Raw genomic sequence first — 11,015 nt, 5'->3', positions numbered from 1 at the left:
AATCTGGAAACTTTTTAATTTTGATTTAATTATATATTAACTTTTGACAAATCTTTATATCCATTTTTAATAAAGGACATATAGGTATCGGTCTGAGAGTAATTATTATCGACTGCCATTTCAAAGACTACTCTGACGTCATTTTTTTCGATCATAGGGTAAATGCTGTAATTTTTAAAACTTAGAAATTAAAGCATCATATTTTCATAGTATTATGAAATTATAATTAGCGTTATAATAGAGAGCATGGTAATGGAAGATTCCATTTATATTTTACAACGTATAGTCTGTCGAACGGGAGGATCCATGACAGTGACAGCTGTGTCTGTCATTTTAGTTCACAGGCAAATTGTATGTTTTGTCAATTTTTTAGATGTCATTTGTCGAAATCTTCCGTGACTCGTTGGAAAGGCTGGGTATAGTCTATCTAACGAGGGGATTCATGACAGTGACAGTTGGTCTGTCATTTTGATTCACAGTATTTTCTGTCATTTTTAGACGTCGTTTGTCAAAATCTTCTCTAACTTGATGGACAGACTATACAAATCTGATATATTATAGATCGCTTATAAAAATAAAATATAATTTTTTTATAATATAATATATATTTGATATTTGCTTCACACAAATCGTTCATTGCCATAAATCTGATCCTAGGAACTAACGATAGATCATGCTTAGTTTTATTAGAATCAACACAGAATCGGCGTCACGTAAACCCGAAGGGGTCGATGGCTTCTTTTTTAGCATGCTAACTTTTTTTCCATATAGTTCGTCGATCGATTGATAAGACACACTTTCTGGTCAATCGAATATTTTGCAGCTGGTTTATTATAATTCGCAATAAATGCTAACTTACACATTTTACAGTACACGAGCGAAATTTGAACAACTTGATAAGATAATTATTTCCACAAATAGTTTAAATGTTTCCATAAAAAATCTACCAATAGAAAACTAAATTTATATTTTGAGAAATTTTCAATCAGTTTGATAGATATTTATGAAAGTTTAACTGCAATACTAAACAATACAAAACGGATATTAAAAATATTGTTTTTAACTAAGAAATGTACTTACTTAATCATTTTTTAATGGTAGTAAATAAAAAAGTGCTTGGTAATAAGAATAATTTAGTTCTTAAATCTAAGTGGATCAAATTTTACCTCATACTGTACAGGGTGAGTCTTAAATAAGCGCAAATAATAAGCGACCTAAAAAACACGACTATGAGGTTTTTTTCGCGAATAAAAATTGAAAATTTGTAACTTTTTCAAAAAAAATGTTTTTTTTTTTAAGTTAAAAACCATAATATCTTCACGATATGACAACATAGGTAGTAGATTAAATTTACAAAAAATAAAAGCCAGAAAAGATACAGCGGTTTTCAAAATTTTACCAAAAAATCATATTTTTTCTTAAATTTTCAAAGTAAAATAACTCTGTTATTTTGGACTTATTTAAAAAACAGCAAAGAGAAAATTTGTTTCTTTTATCGAGATCTACCAGCCCTGAAAATATTTGCACTTATTTAAGACTCACCCTGTATATAGGATGTCCCAAAAAGGAATAAAAACATGTCACAATATGAAATACTTATGTTAAGTCAGTAGTATATGTGTAGCTTAATATGCTGTTCAAATTAGTTTTACTAAGTTTGGGACACCCTGTATAGCTTGCGATTTTCTTAAATAATTTATACAAGAATGTATTTGAAAATTTTAAACGGTGTTATATGATGTTTTTTCAAGATTTAAAGCACTCAGAATAATTTTCCTATACATTTGTTGATAGTACCAAATTTTAGCTTACTATTACTTTTTAATTTTTTATAAAAAAAAATAAAATATATTTTTATAACACATATTTTCATATTTGAACCCATTTTTCAGATTCAGTGGACGGTCAAGAAGGCAGTGTGGGTGAAGTGTCGATACAAGTTGACCTGTTCACTCATCCAGGCACAGGAGAGCACAAAGTCACAGTCAAAGGTATTATCACAGCCTAATCATTAGACAGCCACACAGTCAACTTATAATAATCATTTACATGAAACTCTGCATCCTCCACTTCCTTCCTAGTACTCTATGAGAGTATAGTAAAATCATGAATCAATCGCATTTACTGTGTCTCTCCATGTTGTTTTATCCTGCGCAGTAGTAGGTACTGACCTCCTGCAGACTATGACCTAATATTCTCTTCATTTGGTCACCCAAAGATTTGAAGATCTCCCTCTAGGACGATTCCCGGTTACGCTTCCCTCCACAATTAGTTTTTCTAGGCCACTGGCTTAAATAAGATTGGTTTATTCTGCATCGCATCCTCCTTTGCGTACTCTACCTCGATATTCGTTTATCTTATGTATCAAGTCGTGTTCTAAGCTCCTTTATAAAAACTATCGAGACTGGTGCTCTGACTGTTTGCATGTGTACTCAAAGACTAGCTCAAAAAGTTGACTGGCTGTTTAAACAATTAGCTGTGGTATTATAAGTTTTAAAAAAAAAATTATAAGGAAAGTATGACAAGGTAATATTAAAATTTTTGATATAGTTGTTGCTGCCAATGACCTCAAATGGAACCTAGTGTCTGGAATGTTTAGACCCTTCGTGGAAGTTAATCTGATCGGACCCCATCTGTCCGATAAGAAGAGAAAACACGCCACGAAGTCCAAGTCGAATAACTGGTCGCCGAAGTATAACGAAACATTCAATTTGTAAGTAAAATAGCTATTATAGGGTAAAGAATTACAAATAGATAAAGTCTATTCGATGAGAGGATACATGACAGTGATTGCTATTGTCTGTCAAAATCTTCCCTTACTCGTTGGGCAGACTTTATGTAGCTCTAGTAATAGTAATACAAACACTGCTCATTATTTTTCATTAAACTTATTTGCAATCATAAATTGTTGTTTTTTGTTGAATTTGGCAAAGTAAAACTCTGAAAATTCAGTAGCATAAGATAAATACATCTATAAAGATTCACATACATTGTAATCTTACTATGCGCTCAATATATTTTTATATATCTGATTGATCTATCTTTTATAGCATTATCGGAAATGAGGAACAGCTAGATTTCTACGAGCTGCACATCTGCGTCAAAGACTATTGTTTTGCAAGAGAAGATAGACTGGTTGGAGTGGCAGTTATGCAACTGAAAGACATTGTAGACAAAGTATATAATTTGATTTAATTATTTATTCATTAAAAAAAACGTTTCCATCAAATATATTTCCAAACGCTGAAAATAATTCATAGTGTCATAGAGATAGAAAAGTTATTCAACTCAATTTCACATTAAAAAAATAAACACTTTATTTGATATTTTGTTAATATTTTTGCTTTATTTCAAATACTACTAACGCATTTGTCATCATTTGCCTAACTGTAGAATTAGAACTCTGAGATTTGCCATCTCAGAGGGTCATCTCTTTCGCTAACCATACTTGCGGTTGAGAACTAAAAATTTGAGTAAACAAAGTCGAAGTTACACTACTGCGCCCCACATTGGGCGCCATAATCTGGCACAAATCTTCTCTTCAGTCTTCAACATTTGTTTTTAATATAAAATATTATATATAGTATTCAAGTTGAATAACTCTTAAAAAATTAAACACTTTATTTGATATTTTGTTAATATTTTTGCTTTATTTCAAATACTACTTGTGCTCCTGCTGGCTGTCGCTGGGCAAAGCGCATCAGATGGACGAAACGGGCTGGACCATCCCTCAGGATCCTTTCCCAACGCACAAACGACGAGGTGGCCAAGGAGTTCGTCAAACTCAAGTCGGACATCCGGCAAGAGGACAACCCTCAGCCAGTAACTCAACCCCCTCGAGAAGAAGCAGTACCTGGACATTTCCTGGTTTTGTCTAAAAATATTCTTATCCAGCTTTCGGGCGTTGAACGCGGCACCGAAGTGTATTTTTAAGTGAAACACTTGAGAAATAATCTTGTTAAATTTTGTTATTGGGAAAATGTGCGTTCGCCTAGTTTTCATATGCCATCCAGGTAAAATAACACAAAATTGATATATCTTAGTGCGCAGTTGTGTTTTTTTTGTCTCAGTGCACACTTGTATTTTTTCAAAAGATAGGGGAGCGTATAAGCAATATATCACAATAATGAAAATTTATTGAATGGAACCGATGGTATCACACAATTAAAGATTTTTAAGAATGTTTAGTACTCTACAATTTCGAAATTTTTATTTCTACAGGGTGAGTTTTTTACGGTGATGTTCTCTATGGGCATCTCGGAAACTACTGGAGATAGGGAGTCGGTTAAATGGGGAAAGAATTGTAGTTTTGTGGGGTCATAAATATGCGCCTTTCAGATTTTTGAGAAAGTTCATGGCTTACTAGATATTTCGAAAAAAAAATTCGGCTATTTTAAAAATTGTCCCTAAATCCATTATAACCTATTTTAGACAAAAAGTTTCAGATAAAAGTTGTAGATAATCACATTCTTAATGAGATTGTGTTCTCCGTTTTTTTCCAAAACCTGTCATTTTTGACATATAACACTAACATATGTTTTTTTTAAATGGAAACCATAGTTGGCCATGACTTCATAAAAAGAGCCATTTTTTAAGCTTTTCAGCGATATAAGCTATGATTTTTTTCGAAAAAATACTTATAACCAATTTTTATCATTTTTAAACAATTTCACTTAGTTAGCCATGGAAACAAGTTCTATAGTCGTTGCTCTCAGGAATGTAACACTGTCACATCCAAACTTTGTAAATTAAAATAAACAAAAATTGTAAATATGAATTTTTCAAATGAAGAAAAGCGTTTAGGATTATTGGTTCAACTTTTCTTGACCATACATTTTCGAGGATACCTTGACCGGTGAACGTTACGCTTTTTAGGAAAGGATTTTCAAGACATGTTAGAAAAGTTAAATTTAAAGACTCTCCATCAATAGAGTAGTTCCAAGGTGACTTTCATTGTGACACTCCCCCCATAATGAAAGGAATGTTAAAAATTATTTATATCATAATTATGCAAACTCAGGGATTGGAAGAGGTGGACCAAGGCATGGCCTCCTCGATTACCTCACGGTTTGATCGGTATGGTTAACAACAAGGTTTACAAAAGAACTTATGAATTAAGAGAGGCACTTGAAGAGGCGGTACGGGAGAAGTTTAATAAAGTTAACACGTCGTTCTGGGAGAAAAATTCAGTTTTAAATAGATGCATTTATGTACTCAAAACAATGGCGGATTTTTTGAATATTTTCTAAAATAACTTAAAGTGTATTTAGTGATATTATTTTTTTAAGTTTTAGTTTGTGTTATGTAAATTGGTAAAGAATCGTTTAATGAAATATTCTACCTTTTTATAAGATATAAATCATAACAAAATAAGAATACCATACCAACTGAGTGAGATTAGTCAAGAAAGATAATAATTGGCTATACTCAATAATTTTCTAAAAAAATACATATAGTTTATATCGCTGAAAAGCTTAAAAATGGCGCTTTTTATGAAGTCATGGCCAACTATGGTTCCCATATGTCAAAAATGACAAGCTTTAGAAAAAACGAAGAACACAATCTCATTAAGGATGTGATATCTACAACTTTTATCTGAAAACTTTTTGTCTAAAATATATTACAATGGAATTAGGGACAATTTTTAAAATAACCGATATTTGCTTTTTCTCGAAATATCTAGTAAGTCATGAACTTTTTCAAAAATCTGAAAGGCGCATATTTATGACCCCACAAAACTGCAATTCTTTCCTCATTTAACCGACTCTCCATCTCCAGTAGTTTCCGAGATACCCATAGAGAACATCGTAGAAAACTCACCCTGTATATAGTATTCCAATGAATCGAAAATACTGAGACAACTTACACATTAGTTAACGAAAATAAGGTTAATTAAATTGAAAACTGTAATATTAAATTTCGGTATTAATTTTGTCGATTTATACTCATAACTTGGATGGATATAAAACCAGGCGAGTTCACTATAATAACCCATAACAAAATGTACGAGGACCGTCCAAAAAATACTGGAACGCGCGAATTACATTACACAACTTGTGCCTCCACTTCCTTGACGATATCGATGACGGTTACGGATTTAAAGCGATCATGAACTATATAGGGATTTGTTTCTAACGCGTCTCCAAGGATGAAACGCAATAAAATAAACTGACCTTGTGTCTGACCTTGCACACACCCAGAACTCTTTTTGTACGTAAATGTGATTCAACTTATAAAATGAAAATATAGCAACTAATTCAAGGGATTCTTCATTCATCAAGCAGCACAGAATAATATGTATCTTTACTACTTTTTCGTTGGTTTGTTTTGATCTTTGTCTGTACGTGTCAATATAGCCGCCCGTAATCACAAAACTGTCTGGAGAAATCTTGATTTTGTGGTTTTGATGACATCATGATGACGGTATGAATTACTAAAACTAGTCTGTGCAACTAAAATAATAGTATAAAGGCTATACACACCTATTTAAAGATAATAAAAAATCTGAACGCACTCGATTAATAATTCTAAAACACACCTACTACAATATAAACTGATCTTAGACACATTCTAAAGGAGTATTAGAAAAATAATGATGACATAACGTTGAATTATCGTTGTACAGGGTGTCCCATTTTAGTTGAAATCATACGATATCTCCGTTATTAGTGAAGATAGAAGGGTGCGGTTTGCACAAATCTGTCCACTTTTTTGTCAAATGGAAGATGCCGTAAACAACATTTTCATAGCCCTCTTCGTTTCTGAGCTACAGGATCTTTTTGAAAATTTTGCAATTTGAGACACTCCCTGTATTTCTGTTATTGTTAGCCCACGGTCACACAGAAAGCGTGTTTTGCGTTTTTAGCGTGAAGCGTCTTTAGCAACTAAAACAACATAACAGGATTATATAGGGGTAGCCACACCAAAAGCGTGTAGCGTTCAGCGTGTGTCGCAAAAAACGCAAATAACGCAAATAAAAACAAATCAGTTTGTTTTCTGTAGCGTCTTTAGCGTTTTCTAAGATGAGACGCCGTCATAGGCGGACGTTATATTTAATAATACAATAAAAATAAATTAAATAAAGTAATATTTAACTAGTATTATCTAAAAATATTTTTATAAAGAACATCTATTGTTTAGGTAGATTCTATTAAATTCAAAAATTTGAAGGAAATGTTTGAAAAAGTGTAGTTTGAAATGTTGAAAAAGTAATAAATTAAAGGAATATTTTCTTACGCGTAAAAAATAGTTTTTTATGCGTAAAAAGTGTTTTTTTCGGCGTAAAAATTTTTTTTAACAGAAACAAATATTTTTTGACGCGTAAAAAATAGTTTTTTACGTGCAACAAATAGTTTTTTACACGCAAAAAATTTTTTTTTTTCTGTAAGAAAGGTTCTCTACCAGAAACAATAAGTTTTTGACGCGTAAAAAAATTTTTTTTACGTGTAACAAATAGATCTTTACACGTAACAAATATTTTTTGTGTAACAAAAGGTTTTTTACTAGAAACAATAAGTTTTTGATGCGGAAAAAAATAATTTTTTACGTGTAACAAATAGTTCTTTACACGTAAAAAATATTTTCTTTTGCGTAACAAAAGGTTTTTTACTAAAAACAATAAGTTTTTGACGCGTAAAAAAATAGTTCTTTACGTGTAACAAATAGTTTTTTTACACCTAAAAAATAGTTTTATACGCGTAAAAATAGTTTTCTGCCAGTAACAAATAGTTTTATACGCGTAAACAGTAGTTTTTACGTGTAACAGTTTTATTCGCGTAAAACAATAAAAATAGTTTTTTACGATGTAAGCATATTTTTTACACGTAAAAAATTTGATTCCACTTTACAAAATTTGTATTAAAATATCAATATTTTTGATAAACAGGTGGACTGCTCACAAATACACGTCGTGTCACTACGTATTTCTAAGCCGTTAACACGTTTCGTTACAACGAGCTCGTGTGTCAGGGCCGTCTCACTAGGTCGTATGTCGCGGCCTTCAATTTTTACTCCCAGCGCGCGTATAGAAGTTTCACTCCAAAATGTTTCATAAATCATGTCCTAAAATTACATTAGCAACTAGAAATATTTATTATTCTATTATATAATTATAATTATTAATTATATTATATTATAATTATAACAAGTACTAATCACAACACTACAACATAAAAAAACTATACACATATAAACTAAAATTCGTAAAATAAATGGCAAATAATAATTATGACTTTCACACACACCACTGGCACTAGCAGTAGATTGTGTTTTCGCCGAATATGCCCCGGCCCATCCACAATTCAATTTCAGCATCGTTTATCTTCGTCTCTTCAACGCTAACCGCGCCGATCTCGCCTATCTCTTTCTCACAGGATTGATTGTTAAACGGGCCGGGAATCCACGAGCTTGTGACGTTACTAATTGACATCTTGATAGAAACTGCAGACCTGCCGCGTCTTTCGCGTGTTTTTAATGGACACAAATCGAAAAAAACGCTTAAAACGGTAAAATCGCAAAAAGCGCTTGAGACGCAAAAAACGCAAAACGCTAAAAACGCTTTCTGACGCTAAAAACGCTTTCTGTATGGCCGTGGGCTTAAAGGTATCAAAAAGGTGAAAAGTGTGTATTGTAGAACTTTTTACGTAGAATACAGTGGCGTAATATGTTATTCTACGAAAAGAATATTTTAAAGGATATGAACTTAAGTCATGTTTTCTTAAATCGAACAGCCTGTATATTTATAAATTATAAGATCTGGCTTGCCATTAGCTTCTCAAAAATATATATCACTCTATATTTATTTTCATTATTACTTATTGTAATATTTAGAAGTTTTTATTAAAAGATCATATTTATTAGTAGGCCAAGATTGATAAAAAAGAAACCAAAGAAAATAATTATTAAAAGTATACTGCTATCGGTCTCTTGTTTTATTTTGGGAGCCACTAATAAATTCTTTATATATTAGGGAAACTTAACTCTCTTCCATACGTTAAATATACTTTCAGCAAGATGGGGCTTCCCCTCACAAATTATTTCTAAAATAAATGAATTGGAACCCATGGGTTAATATGATGGCCCCCCTTATTCCCGGATTTGTCCGTTCTCGATTTCTGATTTTGAGGATTTTTGAAATATGAAATATATCGGTGGCAACTACAACAATGTCGAAAAATGCTTTAATAATGCAAGCTTTTAGATATTTGCAAATCCATCCTGTTATAAAAAAAAGGAAAATATATTCAGAGATTCAGTGGTAACAATTCAAAAGTAAAATATATCTATCCCAAATAAAATTTTAATATGTGTGACTATTTTAGTAAATACCATTTTGATTTTTTTGTTAATTGTTTTTTTTTTTTTTTAGTGAAAATAAATACAGAGTGATGAATATTTTCGAGAAGCTCATAGCAGACGGAATCATATGATTTGTAAAATACAGGGTGTTCCATTTGAAAAAAATAGCTTTAGTTCATATTTTCAAAAAAATATTTTTTTCGCTAGAAAAACGACTACGCCACTGTTATTCTATGGAAAAAGTTTCTACAAGAATCAGGTTTCATCTTCTCGATATCATCTACAATAACGGAGCGGGGGCCAAATTGCAAAATTCTTGAAAAAGACCCTGTATCTCAGAAACGAAGAAGGTATGAAATTTGTTTACAGCATCTTTCATTTGGCAAAAAAGTGAGACAGGTTTGTGCAAACCGCGCATCCTCTTATTCTTTACTAATAACGGAGATACAAAAAAGTCCCGCTTACATAAAACGTTTACCTGCCAGGTAAGACGGAAACTAGTTTTGTTAAAACTACAGTTTTCTTAAAACTACAGTTTTTTTTAAACTACAGTTTTCTTAAAACTACATTTTTGTTAAAACTACAATTTTCTTAAAACTACAGTTTTAACAAACTATTTTTAACATAACTGTAGTTTTAGAAAAACTGTAGTTTTAAGAGAACTGTAGTTTTAAGGGAACTGTAGTTTTAAGAGAACTGTAGTTTTAAGAAAACAAGTGTTAACAAAAAACCGTAGTTTTAACAAGACTGTAGCTTTAACGTAACTGTAGTTTTAACAAAACTAGTTTTAACAAATTCGTGCAAACCGCGCATCCTCTTATTCTTTACTAATAACGGAGATACCGTTTGATTTCAACTAAAATGGGACACCTTGTACAACAACAGCAACTACAATTATTCTAATTTGAAATGTTGAAAAACCACAATGACGATATTTCTTCAGACGATCATTACTCAGACGAAACGTCGTTTCATCTGAAGCTTCAAAGTCTTACACAGCCTTTTCACTCATCGATCATTTTATTTTTCTCTCTGTGATACTTGTTAAAACTCATGGCTCACCTCTCATTCTATTATATGTGTCTATCTTCTAGCCCTCTCAAATTCAAGCTTTTTCGACATTTAAATCGACAATATCTTCTTCAATACCGTGAAAAAAAAAATAGAAAAGTTTTTTTGTATCTGTATCCTTAAATAAATAAAAAAAACTCTATTTAGACAGGAATACTGATATTCTTTTTTCGGTGCATTCGTCGTAGATTAAAAATTAAAAAAAAAAAAAAAAAAAAAAAAAAAACATTTTTGATGTACTATAAGAACGAACTGACTAGTTAATTTGTAGAAGTTGACATTTTTTTCTAAAAAAAACGTTTGATACTCTCTAAACTGTTTTGTTTCTTCGATATCCGCTGTTTACTTTTTTCAAGTTCAATTAATTAAATATTTAAAAAAAAAAAAAAATAATTTTTTTATCGGAAAAAAGTTTTCGGATAAGGCAAAAAGTAGGTACCCCATGTGTATCATATTCGTGTCATATCAGAACTGGTGGCTTTATCAGAAACAAAAAACCTATTTTGATATCAAAATGTTTGCATGTAAATATTGGGTTTGATGGTTCTCGCTGATAAAATGAAAATACAGAGTGTGTAAGTATATTTTGGTAAGGTTTTTCGTTTAATTAGTAAAGAGAGAACATTGCAGTTACTGGAAACGTAAGC

Source organism: Sitophilus oryzae, unplaced genomic scaffold, assembly GCF_002938485.1.
Source record: "Sitophilus oryzae breed Bouriz unplaced genomic scaffold, Soryzae_2.0 scaffold_1637_pilon_pilon, whole genome shotgun sequence".
Classification (NCBI taxonomy): Eukaryota; Metazoa; Arthropoda; class Insecta; order Coleoptera; family Curculionidae; genus Sitophilus; species Sitophilus oryzae.
The sequence above is the reverse complement of the archived record's forward strand: the minus strand, read 5'-3'. Positions refer to the sequence as shown.